Here is a 21497-nt window from a genome sequence, read left to right on the forward strand (position 1 = left end):
TTAGATGTTTAGACAAAAAAACTTTTCACATACAATACCTTTTTAAATATGCTCCAAAACTTTAAAGAATCTCTAAAAAATTTTGCTAATTCCATAATTACCTTCATAGTATTGTTAGATAATAACCGTACACAAAATACAAGTAGCTCTTTTAAACTTTTGATTTTAATACCAAATATATACATAATATTCGAAGTTCTTTTCCATAAACTTCAAGTTAGACCTTGATATTGCGTAAATTTCGGGATCAATGGTTTGAATCAAATGACTCGTCAAATATATGTAATTATCTATTTTTCAATCTCGAAGATGCTTTTTTAGGTGCTTCTCTTTTTCTGCGGTTTCTCGAATGAAATGAACGGACGCGTTTGTAAATGAAATCCCCTCAGGACAAGATCCTTAAAGATCCCAAAGGAAAAACTCCTTAAAGTAAACTCAAAACATTTTCTCAGTTGTAAAACGATAGTCATGTTTTATGAGTGGACATCAGATTCAACAATGATTCACAGCACTTACTAAATTGAAAGAAAAAAAAGGTATATCCTGTTCTAATGCTATCTTCACATTGGGAAATGTACTTATTTACCCATCTTGCAATTGGCATATACTGTCCTCTCATTTTTCTACAAAAAAAAAAAAATAAATAAAAAAATACGTAAGACCCAGGGAAGTTTATTACCAAGAAAATGGGAACGGTGAAGAAAGCGAGAAATATCGATTTTGTGTGAGTTAAATATGAAAAAAACGCAACTAAAAAGGAACCTCGATATATATCTTGCTGCCTCAATCTCTGTAAGTGGCGACTGTAAACGTCACTTTAGTACGTTCCAGTGTTCGACGCTGGGCGTATGTAATATGCAGGGTTTTTAGGGATATTAAAGTGAGAAATTTTATGCGAGTGTTTTGGCGATTTATTGCTTTATCCCACCCGCTACTCTTTATTTTATTTTTGGCAGGGGGTTGGCGAAGTTGGCAAATGAAGTGCGTGTGCCTAGTGGTTATCGAGGAACATAAAAAGCTGTATAAAAGATTGAATATATGTCTCAATCCTGTGAGGCTACTCTTTTATTAGGCTTGTTTAGTGCTTGCCTCAGTGGGCAATGAGGGCTCGAGCCATTTGTTTTAGCATTTTGCTTATATGCAAAAGACCGAACTCTGATCTAGTTTTATGTGGTATTTTATTTTCGTTAAGGATTGGTCTTCGAACAGCGGCTATTTCGAATATTAGTTCGGATTTTTGCGTGTTTTTACTGTTAAACAGAAGGATCTTATAGAATAAGGGATTATAGGTGACTTTTATTGTGTTTTTTTATCATAAACCCACGAAGTTGAAGTAGAAAGGGAAACAATAATGATTGAATCGGTATAAATTTATGATTATGGGCAAAGAAATTTGTTTCCCTAATTTGTTAAAGAGGTATTTGCTATGAATGTATGAAAGAGCTATAAAGTTTTTCCTAATAAAATCCCAACAATACGGTAGTAATAAAGCGTGTTGAATTCGTGGGATGATCCATTAAGTTCATTTCTAAATAGAAAACTAGCAAATATGCATTTTGCAATACCCAAAACAAATTTTCAGAAATATTACAGACAAATTTTCGAAAAATTTTGCTTTGTCTAATATGCCTGATATTTTTAGGCTTATTAAGCAATAAGCCTATGTACCATAAGGCTATCTAGAAAGAAGACTAAATTTGCTAAGGCTTAGTGAAAGAAACCTTAAATAAAGCTATTTGCAATGCTTTTTCACTACTTTGGGTCGATTTTAAACAACCTGAAATGAGTCAGGCTAATTGAGCTATAAATGATAGATTTTACAACTGGCCTGAAGATATGGGGACTTACTGTAATAAGTCTAAGAGTGCCACCCTGAAAGGTAGTGCTTTTTCCAATTAGCCTGGTGCATTCCTTAATAGCTGTTTGCAAAGAACCGGATTATTCAAGTTCCGTATTACAAGTAGTATATATTTGCATCGAATCGAAATTTAAAAAAAAAAATAAAAAAATTAACAATACTTTATTCATCTTCTTTTACCATTAGTTTTTAACATTTTCCATTTAATCTATTTGTTTCCTTTTTATTTTTTTACAATATTCAAAAAATATTCGCTCAGAAAATGGAGATTCTGAAATTTAATTTTGTTAAGAAACTTGCTTTGTCACAAGATTCTTCAACTACCCATTTCATTCCTAACGTTTCATATCTTATTATCTTTGAACGCTTCCCAACATCCCAATCACGAATGTGGTTTGAAAAAGCGGCGAAATCAGTAGTTGTCCAGCAGCATTGTAGTTTTCATGTAGTACCTAACCAACTGTTTTTATATTGTAAGCGTAGTTTTCTAACAGTAAGGAATCCAACTACTGATAATTGGAATAAATAAAGTTGAGAAAAATGTTTTAAATTAGCTTAAAACTCAATACAGGTTGTCCTAAAACATGCGAATTTTGAATTCCAAGTAAAATATTTTTTTCTTCCATTTAAGCATAAAGTTAGCAAGCTGCAATTTTATATGGAACTGAATGCTTGCAAAAATCATTCTTGTTTTTCAAAATATTTGAATTTTAAAAGGAAATTTTTTTTAATCATAGTATCTATAAATATGGCTACCAAAGCTAGATTACTTTCATTTGACGAAAAGAAAACTCCAAAACAAAGATATTGTTTGACTGAAATCAGCTTCAAACTGTGACACGTGTATCTGCTTCGTCAACATGACAACATAGAACTTGCCAAAGCCGTTCCAGCAACTGGTCTCCATTTCGGTTATATCAGAAGCTATATTTCTCCGACTATTTATTTCCTGCCTCAAATATCGATTTAAATCCACGCCCAAAAAAGACACTTGTTGTTCCAGATGCGTCGAATTCCGCAACAAACAGTAACACATCTTACTTTTTAAGTCCTTTGTCCCGCTTATCAAGGTGTGCTACAACACATTAAAAGATAAATTTTTTCCTTCACAATAGCAATGTGTCTACCTTACAACTATATAAAGCTTTATACTATATACTTTTACAACTATATAAAGCTTTGGTATTGGATTTTGCCAATCTAAAACCAGCACTAATTATTCGCCCATTTAACAGTGACACTTGTTTTATGAAATGAAAATTCACACCAGTGACGTATTTTCTAGCTGTGTTAAAGACCACACCCAACAGTAACACATATATCCCGTTTATCAGATGGGATAAAATCCGCCCTTAGCACATTACGTGATATATATTTTTCCAACTACAATTGGTCCCGCAGTGGACTGATCGCTAAGACACGGTTCCCAGCAGTTCACCGAAGTCAAACATCACTGGCTACGGTCAGTGTGCGGGTGGGTGACCACTTGGATCAGCCTGCGTAGGGACCAAGGGTGTGCGGTATTGGTCCTCGTTAAACTGTTCTATCGTAAAGTGCTCGACTTCGCGTGCAGATCGTCGGGCTACCGAAGCGGGGGTGCCATCCCCTCTGCAGAGGATCAAAACTGTGATGGCATGTCTTCGGATCATCCTCAGGGATGTTTCCCAGACCTTCGCCAATAGCCCATTGTGCAGCTCTAGTGCGACGTAAATGAACAACGACAACAACTACAACCAACTACAATTGCTACCTACCTACCTCAAATTTGAATAAAATTTTTGTTATCTAAAAATGAAAAAATGAATTGTTAAATTGTTTTCATTATTTGGCTCATGGATGTTATACTCTCTCAAAATAATTTTTGGTAAGGTAAGTAGGTACTTTATTTACGTCACACCAGAGCTGCACAATGGGCTATTGGCAACGGTCTGGGAAACATCCCTGAGGATGAGCCAAAAACGTGCCATCGCAATTTTGATCCTCTGCAGAGGGGATGGCTCCTTTACTTCGGTAGCCCGACGATCTACGCATGAAGTTGAGCTTTTTAGGGGTAGAATAGTTTAACCAGGACCAATACCGCGCACCCTCGCTTCCTACTCAGGCTGTTCAAAATGGGCAGCCACCCGCTTACAGATCGCAACCAGTGATACTTGACTTCGGTGTTCCACTGGGAACCGTGTCTTTACGATCAGTTCACTGCGGGACCAAAATAACTTTAGTCATTGATACTTCGTCACTTATTTCTAAATGTCATTAACAAAATTTTCAAAGTCACAGGCGAAATGTGTTTACCAGAAAATACATTGATAATATTCCAAACTATTTCAATTCAAGAATTTATTTCATTAATGGAGTAAATCTCAAATCTTGCCTGTCGAGATTCCTACAAGCTTATGGGCATCATTAAGGAGAAATTTACTCTTCATCATCTTCCTCTCAATTCTTCAGATTCTCTATTACAGTAATCTCAGGACTTAAGCTCTTCGCTCAGTATTCTCAATTAGAGCCGTGTCCATATCCACCCCAGAATACCAGGACACAATCATGGCATTCTCTTTGGAATAATACTGTCAAAGCCCGCCTCATGACTCGCATCCTGGAAATCCTTTTCTCCCGAAAATCACTCTCGAGTACTGGAGTAGGACTAGAAGAGTCCTTTATTATTATTCCCGTAACCTAACCTTCCGAACTGATTAAGAAAGAGGCGACTGTATTTTAAACTTAACGGGGAAAACTTTAATTAATGAAATTACTACCGTATTTCCTTCTGATTTCTCCGGGGTAGAAACTTCAGGATATCCGGATTTTCTTCCAGGATTTTAATTGACTGACAGATGTTGTCGAAGTGATCAGTGCTTTCAGAAAAGATAAGAGGAAAGAAGTTTCGCTGTTAGTTAATTTCGAGTATAAGATGCTGAAGGCGAAATGTTAATGAAATAAATAGTAAATATTTAAATCATTTATTCTCTTTTTTTTCCGACCGAAAATTTTCGCTTTTTGATGCATAGAAATGAGATTTTAAATTATTAGGTTTTGATCAGTTAATTTTGTTATAGATTTGTTTTAAAATAATTAACAATTTTTAAAATTGAAGAAAAATTAAACGAAGAAAATTCAAAAGCCAGACGCATTAGTATTTTCTTCTTATATAGTTTCCAAATTACAATAGACTTTTTTTTCTTTCCAAAATACTCTTGTCTAGAAGAATATCTTGAATATACCGCTTAAAATTAAAACAAATAAAGTATACATCAAAGGTCTTAAAAAGATATTTGAGGGGGGGGGGGGTTAGAGGATCATAAAACACACGAGATTAAAAACATTAAAAACTGTTGAAATTCCGAAGGCGTTTCGAAAAAGTATAAAAGGTTTAAAGTTTCATCAGATTTCGAATTACTTTTTAATTTGCGTCTCTTAATCTGTATACTTTTGTTACTTATCCGAAAAGGATTCAGAAAATACATTAAAGGTAGTGTTTACGGAACATTATGTTAACATAATTGTGTTACAGAAGAGCAAAACTATTTGAATTGCGTTTAACTCAGTTAAAAAAGATTTATCTATTTTTTTTTCTTCTTGGAATCATTGTCGAAAAGGAAGTTTAAAATGTATAACACATTAGGCGTCACAGAATAGTATTTAAATGTGTGGAAAACAAAAACGCTATATAAATCTAACAAATCACTACTGAGAAAAGCAAGGCTGAAATCCTCAAAACCAATTTGATTGCCTGGGGAACTTTGAAGGTGTTTCTAATAACTGACTTTCAACTCTTTTCCGTTTCCTATGTAATAAAACAGGTTTTGGGGTTTTCACTCCTGCCTCCCTCAATAGCAAGTCGTCAGATTTCTATAATTATCCTACTTTTCCTAACTTAGATGTTAATTTGCGACTGCTAATATTTGCTCCTTGATGACTTTATTTTTTTCAAAAAATAAAGTTATTTGACAGAAAAAGAAAAACAACACTAAAATCACACACTAAATGCTGCTATTGCAGCACATTTTGTATTTTCAGCATCTATTTATGCACCTTAAATGCCTTAGAGATCTTTCTATATTTATTCCCTAACCTAATTTACAGCAGACATAGTTTCTAGCAATATTTAATTATCTTTTTATTTGAGTACATAATACTGAAAGATCTCGAGTTTAACGCTGTATAGTTGGTTCTGGCTTTAGTGCTATTAAATTTCATACATTATTATTTAATTTATAATTTATTGACTTCCTTTCTAGCAATATTTAATTATTATTATTTATATAGTTTAATATTATTTATATAATTTAATATTATTTATAGTTTCTAGCAATATTTAATTATTTTTTTATTTGAGTACATAAAACCGAAAGATCTCGAGTTTAACGCTGTATAGTTGGTTCTGGCTTTTGTGCTATTAAATTTCGTATATTATTATTTAATTTATAATTTATTAACTTGCTTTCTTTTCTATATAAATGGTGGTTTTTACGAAACATCTTTTTTAAATCCGAAACAGATGTTCATTTAAATTTTTTGTCATTAAAGAAGAATTTATTGTATTTAATCTCTTTCTGCTTCGCAGGATGAAAAATAAAACTTTAAGACCTTATATTTAAAAAAACACAAACAAAATTCCCACAAACTCTTCCTTTTTATCAAAGAATTTAATATCCATAAAAAGAGTTTCCTGTCTGGAAAAAAAAAAAACATATATATTTTCAAAGAATATTTCATGCTTGGCGTTGTATGCATTACAGACTGATGAAAATTCTACGCAGAAATGCACACGCCGATAGTTTTGATCCTCTAAAATTCTGGTAATAAAATGTTTGTAGCGCTTCACGTAGAATAACATCATCCTTCGTGCAGTCAGAATAAATATAAACTCATACTTGTGTGAAATAAATAAGATGCATTTAAAAGCGAAGGAAATAGTTTGATCAAAATATTGTGTTGGCGACAATGTTGCAATTTTCGAATTTTACCCTGAGCCGGGTAGTATGGCTTTTGATCTTTTCAATGCCATCATTTTCCATGGAAGGTTTTATAATATAAATTCTAATTTCGTTCGCAAAATAAATTTATTTTGCTTTTCTTTGTTGTTTTTTTTATTACCTTTTTTTATTAGGAATAGATAAGTAGATAAAAGCATTTTTTGGATCATTTGTTGAAATAAAGTCAAAAAGTTTCCTTCTTTTGCTTTTTGCACCAGATGAAATATACTTTAAAATAGTTTTTCATAGAGTATTCTTTTCAATCGTTAGGAATTGCTCTAGTGTAACACTTCAAAAAGTTCGATTTTTTTTCTATCTAATCTCTAGATATGGTTATCGGACGCGAAAGTAAGATAATCGAAATAACATTTTATTTATACGCAAATACCTCGAAATCGCTCTGTCAAAATGGCTGACATCATATCTAAGGAAGCACAGGATCGATCCCCATGTCGATTGTCAATAATTATCACTCTCGTGTGAAATAAGATAAAGCTGATACATTATTTTATATTATATTCTCTAAAATAAACCTTCATTTCCATTTTTTTCCACTTCAAAGGAATGAAGTTACGAAAACTTCTTATTCTAATAAAATTTCGGAAATTTCTTGTTGTCTCTAATAACACTTGGATAAGACAAACTCACCAGCCGTTGACCTTTTGAGAATTAAGTAAGAGATGTGTGCCTTTCGTTTGACTTGAGAGCACAGCAAGGGTGAAAGTACATCTTAGCTCAGTACTCCCCGAATTGATGAAAGCACCACTCATTATGGATACTCTTTCCTCAATTTAGACAAAGCTCTGAAGGGGAAGGAAATTTTCTCCAAACTACTGTAGCCATGGTATTGCTCACTAACCGACCACAGGTCTTTCGATTTCACAGATTTTATGAGTATATATATCGCTTGAACTAGGTGGGTCTTAGCAGAGTCGAGGAAAGAACCCAAGACTCTCTGGACCGGAGTCCGATTCCCTATTACTGGACTAACACGAGCCTTAGTAATTTCTTGTTGAAAGATTAAACATTTATTTCAATCAGTCGAGATTTTTATTACTTAATTTTTTAATTTTTATTTATTGAATAATTTAACAATTAAAAGATGATAATAACCTTTTAGCATTTATTTTTTTTTTACAAATTAATTGAAAAATTCAGTGTTATTACCACTTATTGTAGTGCTAATCATAAAAATCCTACATTTTTTAAAGAATTTTAAACAGTTTATATTAAAATAACTACATTTTTGTTCTTTAGTCAACGATTCTGATTTCTGTCGTAATTAAAACCAATTTAAATCAAGTAAAATAGCTAAATTCTCATTTCGATGAAACGGGAAATTACTCAACTAGGATCGAGCCTTTTTTTTAAAATTTATTCACTTATGGCTTTACAATTCAATCACCAAAACAATTTAAAGAATAATTCCAAGTCATTACACCCCCTTATAAAAACCAAAATGACAAACCTCATTAAAATCACGGATTCATAATTCCCCCTTTTTTCTTTACTTCCAAATTACAAGTCCATCCTAGAGAGTTTGTGGGATCTATTTCCTCTCTGCGCATATTTTTTAATGCCTCGCCTCCTTCAACAAGCGAACCAGAAAATTAATCCATCCTTTCCCCGCAAAGATTTTAATATCTGTTCTTATTGTGGTTGAAGGACCCCTTCTGCGGAATATTGCATTAGCAGCGAATTCTATCCTGGCCTTAATTCCCGGTTTGTATGATCGAATATTTGCTGAACCTAATATCCATAATTGCCACAAATGAGGTTCGATCCTAAAGTCCTATGCATTTTGGTGATGGAAGGTGTTGAGGCTCTAAAGGCATTGTATGGGATGTATAATTTCGTGAAGCCAATTAACCGAGGGATGCTTTATACACGCGTGCGGGGATCTGTAGGCCCATGCAAATTGCTTGGCAACGGGAATGGTGACACAAAATTCTGTGCCGTCGAAATGGTTCAGAATTCGGAGTATTGTTTGATGGGAGAAAGGATTGGGATTTAACGGTATTGGAAAAGATGAGCCCTTTAAGCACACAGCTTCGGAGGAATATGGATTGAGTATCAAATTCTGATATAGGTTAAAACTAGGAATAGGTACCTGATATAAAAATAAAGGTAATGAAGTAATACGTTTTTACTGCCTCTTTAAATTAAATAATTCTGACATTTACATCAAGTGAGAAATACTTATCTCATAAATATTCAGTTTAAAGTATGTTAGTTCATGACACTTTAATGAAAAACGGAGACATTATGACTATAAAATAAACAAATTATTCTAATAGTTATACGTTTTCGGATATGTAAGCGCACAGCTTGAGAGGAATATGGATTGAGTATCGAATTCTGATATAGGCTAGGACTAGGAATACCTGATATATAAAAATAAAGGTAATTAAGTAATAAGTTTTTACTGCCTCTTTAAACTGAATAATTCTGACATTTATCTCAAGTGGAAAATACGTCTTAAATAAATATTCAGTTTAAAATATGTTACTTCATGCCACTTTAATGAAGAACGGACACATTATGACTATAAAATAAACAAATTATTCTAATAGTTTTTCGTTTTCGGATGTCTAAGCGCACAGCTTGAGAGGAATATGGATTGAGTATCGAATTCTGATATAGGCTAGGACTAGGAATACCTGATATATAAAAATAAAGGTAATTAAGTAATAAGTTTTTACTGCCTCTTTAAACTGAATAATTCTGACATTTATATCAAGTGGAAAATACGTCTTAAATAAATATTCAGTTTAAAATATGTTAGTTCATGCCACTTTAATGAAAAACGGAGGCATTTTGACTATAAAATAAACAAATTATTCTAATAGTTATTCGTTTTCGGATGTGTAAGCGCACAGCTTGAGAGGAATATTGATTGAGTATCAAATTCTGATATAGGTTAGGACTAGGAATATCTGATATATTAAAATAAAGGTAATTAAGTAATAAGTTTTTACTGCCTCTTTAAACTGAATAATTCTGACATTTATCTCAAGTGAAAAATACTTATTTCATAAATATTCAGTTTAAAATATGTTAGTTCATGAGTGCAATGTGGTCAGCACTGTGCAAAGGCCGTCTTTACTTACCGAACAAGCTGGTACCCAAAGATATGAAACTGAGTGGGCTGTAAAACAAAATATAGTACATAATATCAAAATTATTATAGTTTTTATGGATTTATTTGTGTTTTATTCATGCTGTCTAGCTTTATCAACGATGGTTTTGTTCTAACCACTATTTTCCGCAAAGGAAAAAATCTTAAATCACAACAACATTTTGTTAAACAATTTTTGATGAGATATAGATAATCAGCATTTTTGAAATAGTAAACTTGCAATTTAGGTTACGCATTATTCTATTAAACATATTTCCTCATTAACGCAACAAAATAACAAGCAAAATTATACAACCAAGCCAAGTACATACTTTGAATGCATTACTTCTTTGCCTGGAACTAACCCAATTTGAATAAGTAGAATCAGCCTTTTTGAAATAGTAAATTTGCAGTTTATGTCCCGCAGTATTCTATTACTTAGTAAAGCAACAAAATAATAATTTAAAAAAATTATAACACCACGCAAAATACACACTTTAAATGCATTATTTCTTCGCCTACAACTAGCAAAATTTGAATAAGTAGCAAAAAATCTATTCATTTTTCCCTAGATAATAGGGGTATAAGCAATTGTTTCTGTAATAATGCCCTTGGGATATTAAGAATTAATAAGAAAGAAAAATATCACCTATACAATGGCAATAGCAACGAATAAATTTTCCTGCAAGAAAATACACATTTCTGGTAAATGTCACGATATGCTTCATTAAGTAATGTAAACTAACGATTAATGGAAGGGGTTTATCAAAGTTTTTGGTAAACAATTCATCTCTCTATAAAGCTAATTTTTGAAGAAAGGAAATTTTTGGGAAAGATGATAATACAAAAGAATCTGAATTCAGGCTAATGAGGTAGAATGTCCGCAAACAATGAATATTTAAAATATATTTTCCGAGAAGATACACGATTTTCTAAACATTACTAGATTAGTTTGCATAATGGATTACAAACACGACTATTAGTTGGTGCTATATATAAATATTAGTTTATATAGTTAACGGTTAACTATAATTCTGTATGTATATATGCGGCAGTAAATAGAACAGAATCCCCACGCTAAATCAAAGCTTTCATATTTATTTAAATTGTAAAGAATCAGAAAATGTAGAAAAACATACTTGATTTGATTTTACATGGTCAAATTCTATAGATTATCTTAAAATAAATAAATTGTAGAACAAAAACAATGGTTTAATTATTGAAATTATGATAAATTAGTTGACTAAAGCAAAACAAGAGCATACTGAGTCAATATTTTCATATTCAGCTAAATTATGAATTATTTGTTAAAAAAACACTTTTGATTTTATTTAAGTAGTTAATTCCATTTCTTGGATCGGGATAGGCTAATTGGCAGGGCGCTGGACTCAAGTTCGTGACAGCGGGCGTTCGAATCCAGCATGGCGAAAACTCCCCGTGTAGTAAATGGTGACTAATGCACGTTAAATCGGTTTGATTACAAAGTCCTCCATGTTCCCATGACGAATTATAACTCTGGGAGCACTGAGTTGTAAATTGATCGTTCTCTGGTTCGGGTCAAAATTACGATTTGTATATGAATGAATGGATGGAAGTATGAATAGGTTCGCCCCATAAACGGGGGATACCTATGGGTGTAGCAGAAGTCAAATTCTTGGCCATAGATGGCGCCACTGGAAACCCAGAACAACAACATTACGTTTTTTTCGTCAAGAAAAAGCATAAAAATGGCTGTTTGTACTATAAATAAACTATACTCTATAGAATGAAAATTATGATTTAATTTCACAAGCAATAGTTATCCGCTGATTGCTGATTGTAATCATATTGAAATTATTGGCTAGAGCGGAACTAGAACATGCAGATTATGCTGAATTAAAGCTCTGTATAATTCAATTTAAAATGTGAATGATCTGTGACAGAAAAACGTTTTTAAATTGATTAAGGTGGTTAAATGCAATTTGAAATGCAGCGTAAAAATAGTTACACTTTAAAGTAAATAAACGACAAAACGAAAATAATGGTTATTAAGACATTTATTGAACATTTTTCAGCATGCAAGTGAACAAACTTCTCTCAATACAACATCTCTTTTTTTTAATTTTAAATTAGCTAATTGGAATATTTGAAGATATCTTAAAAACAATTCAGTTTATAAAGTACCGCTCAAAGAAACGGCTATATGGTTACGAAACTCCTGGTTACGAAACTTGCTGCCATATAAATCCCTCTGTAGAACTCCCTTTTCTGATAGGAGAACAGAATCCCTCTGTTCTCCTATCAACATAGAAAATAACAAGGTGTGCCAAAAAGATGACAGGTAAACTAAAAATAAATGAGAAATTTGTCAAAAATTGAAGCCAAATCCATAGTTTTAGAGGATGATGAGATGATTAGTGGCACTGAAGAAACAATTTATGCCCAGATCTCACTAGAAAAAGACGAGAAAAAGTGCCGAAAGAAATGACGTGTAAGGATATTGAAAAAAAAAGAAAAAAAGGAGAGTGATAAATTTCAGTGTCAATCGTAATGCTCAATGATACAGATTGCATAGTGTTCGATTATTTTAAATTAAACTTGATTAGTTACATTACTGAAAAAATTTAATGCTAACAAGAAATACTGCAAACTTTGTTCATCAGCTTTTGATCCCTCAAAAAAAATTCTTTCTGATGGATTGATTTAGTTTTAATTTAATTAAGTTGTTTGTTCATTAATTAAATTGTTAAAAATTATTCTTTCGACTTAAGCTGTGGATTTGTAAAACCGCATTTTTAAGTAAATTAAAAATTATGAACAAAATTGGACGAGAATTCGGGAAAAAATTTAGAAGTGTGATGTCTCAATGGTTAAGACAAAGAATATGCATACTCATTTCTATATTCCTGAGCAATCAATGTGTAGGACCAAGGTTCGATCTCCAACAGAGATTTGAAGCTCACCCTAGCTTCTGATCAATTGTTGCTGTTGTTGTCGTAGGATATTAAGTCACTGGTGGTGCGTTTGTTCTCGTTTTTCAGTGGCGCCATCTATTGCCCAAAACTTTATTTCTGCCATATCCATGCGTCACAACCGTTTATAGAAAGATCCCATTCACACATCCATTCATTCCTCTACAGATCGTAATTATGAACTGAACTAGAGAATGACTGAAAAATATCCGTTGTTTTTTCAGATTTTAGCTGTATATGCAACAGTTTAAAACCGTTTTGTTGGCAAAATGTTCACCATTTTCCACTCTAATCACCAACGAATTAGTTGAAATTCCAGTTTTTGTGTTGCATTTTTGCGTTCCGTAAAATAATTTTTAATTTTCGCAATCACTTTACGATTATTTTCTATACTTGCTGTTACTTTTTAGCAATTTCTTCATAGATCGTATAAATAAAGCTGCAATTCCACTTTATTGCCCAACTGATACAATATTCAAGCGAAATTCTCATTATTACGGTCTATCTCATTATCTTCATAATAAGACTCGCGAGTCACAGTGGCTCAGGGGACAGAAAGCATACCTCCCAATGACGCGACCCAGGCTCGAGCCCCAGAGATGACTGGTCGATGCGAATTCTGCCGACTCAAAATATTCACATCTGGTGCGATTACAGATTTTTTTTCAAAAGGAAAACTTGCTCCCATATGTTAAAAATTTGTTGAGACAACAGATTTATTTTTATTGTAAAAGCTTGTTTTGTTATGATAAAAAACCGTTGAGGCTACGGGTTTAGTTCGGAAGTTTAACGGATTTATTTCGGAAGTTTAACGGTTTTGCACAAGCATCCCTGTTGCTGGTGTGAAACTGTAAATTTTAAAAGATTGTTATGTAACAAATAGTTACATTACACTGTAACTATTTGTTACATTTTCTGAAGCACTCAAAGCTATTTGTTCGTAAGAAATTTGATGAAACTGCAATAAAACATAATCAAACACCCGTCTTTGGTGTAATTTATCAAACTACATAGATAGATTTTTCATTAATCTTTTATCTTCCGTCAGATTGATATTATTTATCAAAACAATACAATCTCTCTGAAATAACCGTGCAGAGAAAAATACAACCAATATATTTGTGTGATAGTTCTTTATTTTATATATCGAAATGAAAACTTCCTATTGCATAAAAGCTTTCCCAGAAAAATCATCAAATTTCATGGTGTAAAGTAGACATGCGTTGCAAACAACACAAAGCACCACTGATATTGAGGTAGGGGAAAGCCTTTTTACTGCTCTACATTTCGTTACTTTTCGAACAGGAACTTTTATTACTAAATCCACTTTTAGAACCGAACAATCTATATCGAAAGATAGACGCATTTTTTCCCTTTCATATTGATTCCTTCATCTTTTTTGCTATTATTCGATAGAAATGGAACATCGGTGAAAGTAAAATCAAATACAAATTCTCAACCACGTTTCTAAAAGTGCTGTCGCTTGCTTTTATTTATTTATTATCTTTTGAACATGATTATACTACGGCAGAGCACGGCTCAGGACCGATTCCATTCTCAGAGTGGTTTTTCTATTTCAGTTTTTTTTTAGAAGGAAAAAAAAGTGACATTATTGTGAATTCTAGGTACATGGCATAGGCAAATAACTGTTTTCAAGCTTTTACACTGCATCGATAACTTAATTCATGATAGTTTTTTAAATTTTTTTAATTGATTTGTAGAAGTTAAAAATCAATTATTGATAGCAAATAGATAATTATAAGGTTTCGGGTAATTTTATGATAATATTACAGCAGTATAAGTATTATAGTTCATGTATAAGAAGAAAATATATTGAAAGATCTGGATTCATTTAGTGCTTATTATAGAAATATTATTTTAGCTTATAGCTCGCATAGAAGAACAAACGAAAAATTGGTTCACAATTTCAAACCAAACGTTCCAAAACTAAAATAAAAAACAAAGTAAATAAATAATTAAGGTAGAGAAAGGAAATTCATGATAAAGAACATCCCACCATTTCGGCAAAGTTGAATATTCGGCATTGTATATACTTGTAGCGATTTCATAACTATTACAGTGAGCGCAGTCTTAAGATTAACTAAATTTAAACTAAGAGTCTTTAAAAATTTGCAGCAATTATAAAAAATATTCTATTATTTCCTAAGATTAGTTATTTCAAATGGAAAAAGACCATTAGAAGAACTCAGTTAAATGCATTCTTCAAAAATCACTGAAGCATACTTTAGTAATTTTTTAAGAATTTAAGATTTTTTTTATCAATATGGAAAAAAAAAAAAAACTCCGAACTTACTTTGCGAGTTTAAAAGCTGAAAAAGTTTTTAGAAGAAATCATTGTTATTTCATGGTACTGAAAATTAACTGTTGCCCCAGGTACACAGCATATTGTTTTTTTTTCTTCCCTCCTATATCTTTTTTCCCATCTTTCCAGAATGACCCCAAGAACAATTGGAAGAAGAAAAAGTTTGAATTCGAATTTTTTAGCATCTTTTTTTCCACAATTTTATTAATTTTTGAGCCATAAGATTTGTTTAAAAAAATTCAGACATTCTTAAACTGATTAAGTGAGTTCCGATTTTATTTTTGACTTTAGTGATTTTGATTAAAATTTTGAAGTTGATTTCTTTTTCTTTTTATTATTTTTTTATTTTTTATTTTGCTTCAGGCACTTTCTTCTTTCGAACAAAGTTAAATCCAGATCTTTTGCTTCTTTTTAAAGCGTTTAAATGCTAAATTTTTTAAAAGAAATTTCCTCCAAAGAAAATTTGTCTTTTGACATAAACGTTTCTTTAGAACGGTTTACCACAAAAAGTAAATTTCTGTTAAACACTGAAGAGAAAAAAAAATAATATTACAAAAAATTTAAGGCTCATTCATTTTTCCTATTTCTAGAAAAATAACTTCGATAAAAGCTTTATAATATAAGATTAAAACTTCCGGTTTTAAATTACTATTAAAAGAAATCTTTAAGGAATGTTTCACGAAAATAAAATCTTAAGGCAATTTTTAAATTTGATTCCAGAAATTATTTCTAAATCTAATAAATAAATGAATAAAATTTCGACTGCTTAATGCCTGACTATAATTTATAAGTTTATAAATTGATTTATTTACTGATTAACCCCTTCCTCCATATAGTTTAATCAAATCCGCGACCACATGCCACCCAGCTTATCAATTTTACCTACTCTAGACTTTTTAATTGGAAAATTTTTTTGACATTTAAAAAAAAAAATCATTTATCCTTTTTAATGTTTTAAGATTCTAAAAAATACAACTTTAGGTTATTTTATAAAGCTTACTGTCAAGAGCACTTTGCAGTTTACACCGAAGAGCCATTATATTATGACCACCCCACCCTCCATCTGCAACAATGGGCTCGCCCAGGAACAATGTTTTCATGGGGCACATTAGGACCCATAATCCTCATAGAAGATTCCCTGACGTCTGTAAGCTACTTGAACATAGTTGCAGACCAGGTTCACCCATTCATGGCAACAGTTTCTCCTGCAGGGGATGGTGTTTAGAAACAGGATAATACACCATGTCATAAGGGTCGAATCGTCATGGATTGGTTCGAGGAACATTCCAGTGACTTTCAAGTCACGTCTTGGCCCCAAATTCACCTGACCTTAATCCAATAGAGCATTTGTGGTCTTACCGTGAAAATCAAATTCGTGCTGAAACGCTACCCCCTCGCAGTATGAGGGAATTGCAGGAGCAGTTGGTGAGCGCTTGGTACCAGATACCTCAGACTACCTATCAACACCCTGTGGAATCAATGCCATGGCGGGTGCTAGCAGTTTTGAGGGCTAAAGGTGGTCCTACATGTTTTTAGCAGGGTGGTCATAATGTAATGGCTCTTCGGTGTATCTTTTATGCAAAAGCCATACTGAAATTTCACTCTACTATCTTTGTAATACATGCCGTTCCTACTTAAACTTTTTCTTTGATATAAATTAGTACATTATACTTGTGAATTAAACTTCTTTCAATATCAATTTTAATAAAAGTTTTTGCAAATAACAGGTTGTTTGTTTTCTTTCCGGAATGCTCCTGGCCCTCGCATTACCATACTAAACTTTAATTGGCCCACGGATAAATAAAGATTTGATACATAGATTGGCATAGTTATTGTTTTCTTTCCGGAATGTTCCTGGCCCTCGCATTACCATACTAAACTTTAATTGGCCCACGGATAAATAAATATTTGATACATAGATTGGCATAGTTATTGTTTTCTTTCCGGAATGTTCCTGGCCCTCGCATTACCATACTAAACTTTAATTGGCCCACGGATAAATAAATATTTGATACATAGATTGGCATAGTTATTGTTTTCTTTCCGGAATATGCCTGGCCCTCACATTACCATACTAAACTTTAATTGGCCCACGGATAAATAAAGATTTGATACATAGATTGGCATAGTTATTGTTTTCTTTCCGCAATGTCCCTGGCCCTCGCATTACCATACTAAACTTTAATTGGCCCACGGATAAATAAAGATTTGATACATAGATTGGCATAGTTCTTTTCCTTCACTCATTTTCAGTTTCTTTCTTTCATTCCTTCTTTTTTTTTCTTTTAGAAAATTTTCTCATGTGTTTTTTCTTGTAGATTACTGCAATGTTTCAAATTATTTTTTGTTGTTTTATGACCATGTTTTACAACAATTCAGGTGGAGAAGAAGCAAAGGTAAAAACAAAGCATTTTCCCAACTGCTCATTGTCGACAAAAGAGTTCCACAGTTTCAAGGCACCACAATTGTCGTGACCAATGACACGATTGCAAGACAATGTGGTCAGCATTGTGCTCCAGCCGTTACACTTTACTGCGCACACTTTACTTTCCAAACAATCTGGTACCCATCGACTTGAAGCTGGGTGAACTTCAAGACAACACAGGAGATCGAACTCCAACCTTTTAAATCGACATGTTAAGTTCTTACCACCTCAGAAATGGCAGAAAATTTTACAATCCGTAATTTTTTTATCTATGTATATCCTGCTTCATTTATTTTTTGAAAGCGTTTTCGTGAAATTTTTATTGTTGAAATTCACTAATATTTATTGAAAAAAATGAACGTAACTGCAAATAATAAATTTGGATTACATAATCTGAAATCAAATATAAATTAAATTCTTACAAGAAGCTAGTTTAAGTACGATTAAAGATTTTATTTCCTTCAAATATTTTTTATTAAAAAAATATTCTTGCATTGTTATTAATCCAACACAAAGTAAAACTTAAAAATCCTTACAAAACTAATAAATAATTTTGGTTTTAAAGCAACTACGATAGTTCAGCCTAAAGTATTCTGGATAAATAATTCAATGTTCCTTAAAAATACAGGCTTAAAAAGCTATTATTAACTTAAAACATAGTTACTCATTAGCAGAAAAAGGAAGCAGAATGAAAAGAAGGTTGCAAAAATAAAAAGAACAGTTCTTTTACTTAAATAATAATCACCCATTTGCCGCCGAATGAAATTCGACAGACTTAACGTTACTTTACGTTACGGCACATTTGTACGACTTCTGAGCCTTGAAATTTTAATGAAAAATACCAAGCAACAAGAGCGAAAAGCTAAAAACTAATGTTCTAAAGGCTTTGTAGCATTTAGGGACGATTTTTCTGCTGCAGTTAGAAGGAAGTTTAAAAAGCTTGCACGAATAGGGGGGAAAAAATAATGCATATGGTGACATTCGCAGTTTTGGCTCTTCCATTAGCAGTTAAGAGGGAAAAAAACTTCAGTTTTAATTGCATTACACGTATTTTGCATTTCTGCTGTATGTGTTTGTTTTTTAAATAGTACACCTCATGAACTACTTAGCTATTCCATATGTAGGGTTTCAACTATGAACATTTATAAGACTTCAGCTCATTTGCATAATGAAGTGTTGTTCATAGATATTAGCGTTAAAGAAAGAATTATTAAGTTCGATCAGGGTTTCTTTTTTTAAAAAAAAATCCCGTTCTTTAATGAAATCGAGAGCGAAAGAAACATTTTAAAATATTAATTTGATTAAACATTCTTTTCTTCATTCAACTGAGTATAAAATTAATTGCATCTTTCCGCATTTTATGAATTTCCTCGGACATTAAGATAATTAAATTATTCATGGGAAAAGATACATAAAAGTTTTTGAGAGCCACCATTTATGAAGATTCCTCAAGCGATTCGATAGTACTGTTGAAATCGTCTGACGTTTTATTAAAAAGGGATTTTATTAAACGTAAAGGGATTTTATTAAACGAAAAGGGATTTTTTTTATATATTCAGGTTCCTTAAAGATAATGGGTCTGAGGAAGTAATTTCACGAAACAAAGGTCAATATTTGGTTAGAGTTTTCGAACTGTACCGCATAGAGGTAGCAATTATCTGTGCAAATAAAACGAATTTTCCTCACTATTTTAAAGTGTCTTGAATAAATAAGTACATGGATTTCAATTGTTTTAAGGTAATTAATTCAAAGTTGTTAAAGTATTCTTCAAAAACGTTTCAAAGTGTTTCTTTAAATTAAATGCTTTTATTGTATATTTTTACCGAAATAAGAAAATGTTAAAGTGTTCCAATTGAATGTAAGTTTTTAACTGCTTTATTTATTGTTGTAAGCGTTATTTAGAACTAATTAATTTTTTTAATTGTATAAGTAATACGCAAAATTGGAAGATATTTTAATTTGAACTCTTTGCGAAGGCGAGAATAAAACCATATTTACATATATATTTGATAATATTGGATGAAAGTGTTTTTTCGTGTTCGTTTGTAAAATTATTTTTTGATTTTATTAAATGTAAAAGAGTTTTCGATTTGTATTAATCTGTTACGATTAAAAGTAATTTTGTGCTATTTTTTATGATTGTTAAAACATCAGAGTATTAATGAACTTTTATTAACTAAAAATGTGTAAAATTGGCTGAAGTTATGTGTACATGCTTATTTTATAATATTATAAAAATTTATAATTAAATCGTATTAATTTTTAAAAAAATAGGTATTTGCTCGCTTTTTAAACTGAATTCTTTTCGTTTGTGCATTTATAAAAATTAAAACAGTTTGTTAATTTCGTTGATTTGAAATACTAAAAATATATAGGAGTAATTATAATTTTTTTTAAGTAGTTTGAATTTATGTGATCAGTTAACTTAAAAATAATGATTTCATTATATTATCAAGTAGTTTTTAAAATGCTTTAAAAAAGACATTTTTAATTCGTCTCTTAATCCAGGAATTATAAGTTTCTTATCTTCGATTCTGAATGGATTGTATATTATAAAGGATTTTTTATAGATATATTTTCCTCTTATTTATCTATTCTTAATTTTACCCATTCTTCTCAAATTTGTTTTATAAAATACAAAGAACAATATTATTAAAATTTACGTTTTTATCTTGTTTAGAAAGGTGTTTTTTTTAAAGAGTTTTTTTGGGTAAAAACACGAAACTATTTTTTATGTAAACAATTAGTATTTATAATGTTTTAAAAAATAGAATAAATTTTAATCCGTCTCTTAATCTATTTCTTGTGAGTCTCTGCTTTTGAATGGATTTTAATTGTTATATTTAAATGGAATTCATATTGTAGTTTTTATATGGATATTGTTCCATTTTTTATAAATTTTTATAAAATTATTACATAAAGGACAAAGCATTATTATTAAAATGTGGATTTTTAATTAGATGTTTTTTAATAGAATTTTGGAGTAAAAACATGATTTTTCTATTTATGTAATTAGATATACATAGTGTTTTTTTTTTACTTGGAAGATATACCGGAATCTTGTAAAGTTGCTATCAGGTAAAAATATTAAAGATAATTTTGATGTAAAAAAACTACCTATGTAAAAATGTGTCTTATGATTATATTGCTCCAAGCCCTTCATGTGCATGTACTCTCATCACATTTTTTATTTAGAAAAAATATAACTACATGAAAATAGCTATACGTGACATAGTTATAAATAATAAACATATGATTAAATACCGACTTTTTTCATTCACTTTCGCGTTCTGCTTTCATAACTATTAATCTATTTTATGTAACATATATATGTATTCTTTATTTTTTGCAGATATAAAAGGGAGTATAGTCAAAGCAGACACAAGAACTTTCTGCGGTTTGCAATACATTATTTTTCTTCTAAGAACGACTGGCACAGATAAATGGGCATTTCATTGAAGGAACTCTGTCACTAATACTTGCTATTGCTCTTTTTATGGGATAAAAATTGAAACACTTATAGACACGAAACAATACTTGAGCAATGATTCTTCTTATAATTAATACATGTTTAAGCAATAAAACAAACATTAGATGTACAATTACTTATTTATGTGCCATTAACACGAACATAAAATTTCCTTTAATACTATAATTTGTCAACAATGACTATATGAACGATGCAGTTAAAATAGTTATTAAAGTTTTTTTTGTTGTTTAAATTTAACGTTTTCTTTCGACAAAATAAAGGAAAAGGCTCGTCACTACTAATCATTAAACCATCGTTGCAAATCCGCCTTCTTGCGTGCATCGAGAACTTAAAACTGAGCCTTGCTATTGGTTGTA

At 31.3% G+C, this 21497-nt stretch overlaps 1 long non-coding RNA gene across 1 annotated transcript in view; it reads left to right on the forward strand.

Moving 5' to 3' along the window:
- Positions 1–21234, forward strand: part of LOC147808208 (uncharacterized) — a 306815-nt gene extending 285581 nt beyond the window's left edge. The window contains exon 3 of the long non-coding RNA XR_015434786.1: positions 21004–21234. This is a non-coding gene — a long non-coding RNA (uncharacterized LOC147808208). The remainder of the gene's footprint in view (positions 1–21003) is intronic.
- Positions 21235–21497: the final 263 nt, after the last annotated feature.

The sequence above is a fragment of the Parasteatoda tepidariorum genome, chromosome 6 (assembly GCF_982258835.1).
Source record: "Parasteatoda tepidariorum strain Cologne lab strain chromosome 6, Ptep-v5.0, whole genome shotgun sequence".
In the NCBI taxonomy this organism is placed as follows: domain Eukaryota; kingdom Metazoa; phylum Arthropoda; class Arachnida; order Araneae; family Theridiidae; genus Parasteatoda; species Parasteatoda tepidariorum.